General features: G+C 36.4%; 1 protein-coding gene across 1 annotated transcript in view; it reads right to left on the bottom strand.

The window, feature by feature from the left end:
- Positions 1–253, bottom strand: part of LOC107683884 (solute carrier family 12 member 5-like) — a 59,476-nt gene that overhangs the window by 6,111 nt on the left and 53,112 nt on the right. The gene's annotated exons all lie outside the window — the stretch shown is intronic.

The following is a 253-nucleotide window of genomic DNA, read 5'->3' as shown; positions in this document are numbered from 1 at the left end:
CGGAGCGACGAGACAAAAACATTAAAACCCATTACAAACGAGGCATTTGTTGCATCCAGTGGGGACATATTTGCTGATTATAATGACTTATACTGTCTTGTTACACGTTGCTTTGCATTGCATCGCGCCGCGTAAACATAAAACCATGTCTGCATTTGTGATCAGAGAAATGACAAACAACAAGTCCTACCCTACACTGCCCAAAAAACTCGCTTTAAATATATAAAATATAAAAACTCTTTAAATATAAAAA

Source organism: Sinocyclocheilus anshuiensis, unplaced genomic scaffold (genome assembly GCF_001515605.1).
Source record: "Sinocyclocheilus anshuiensis isolate Anshui unplaced genomic scaffold, SAMN03320099.WGS_v1.1 scaffold1625, whole genome shotgun sequence".
NCBI classification, from domain to species: domain Eukaryota; kingdom Metazoa; phylum Chordata; class Actinopteri; order Cypriniformes; family Cyprinidae; genus Sinocyclocheilus; species Sinocyclocheilus anshuiensis.
The sequence above is the reverse complement of the archived record's forward strand: the minus strand, read 5'-3'. Positions and strand labels throughout refer to the sequence as shown.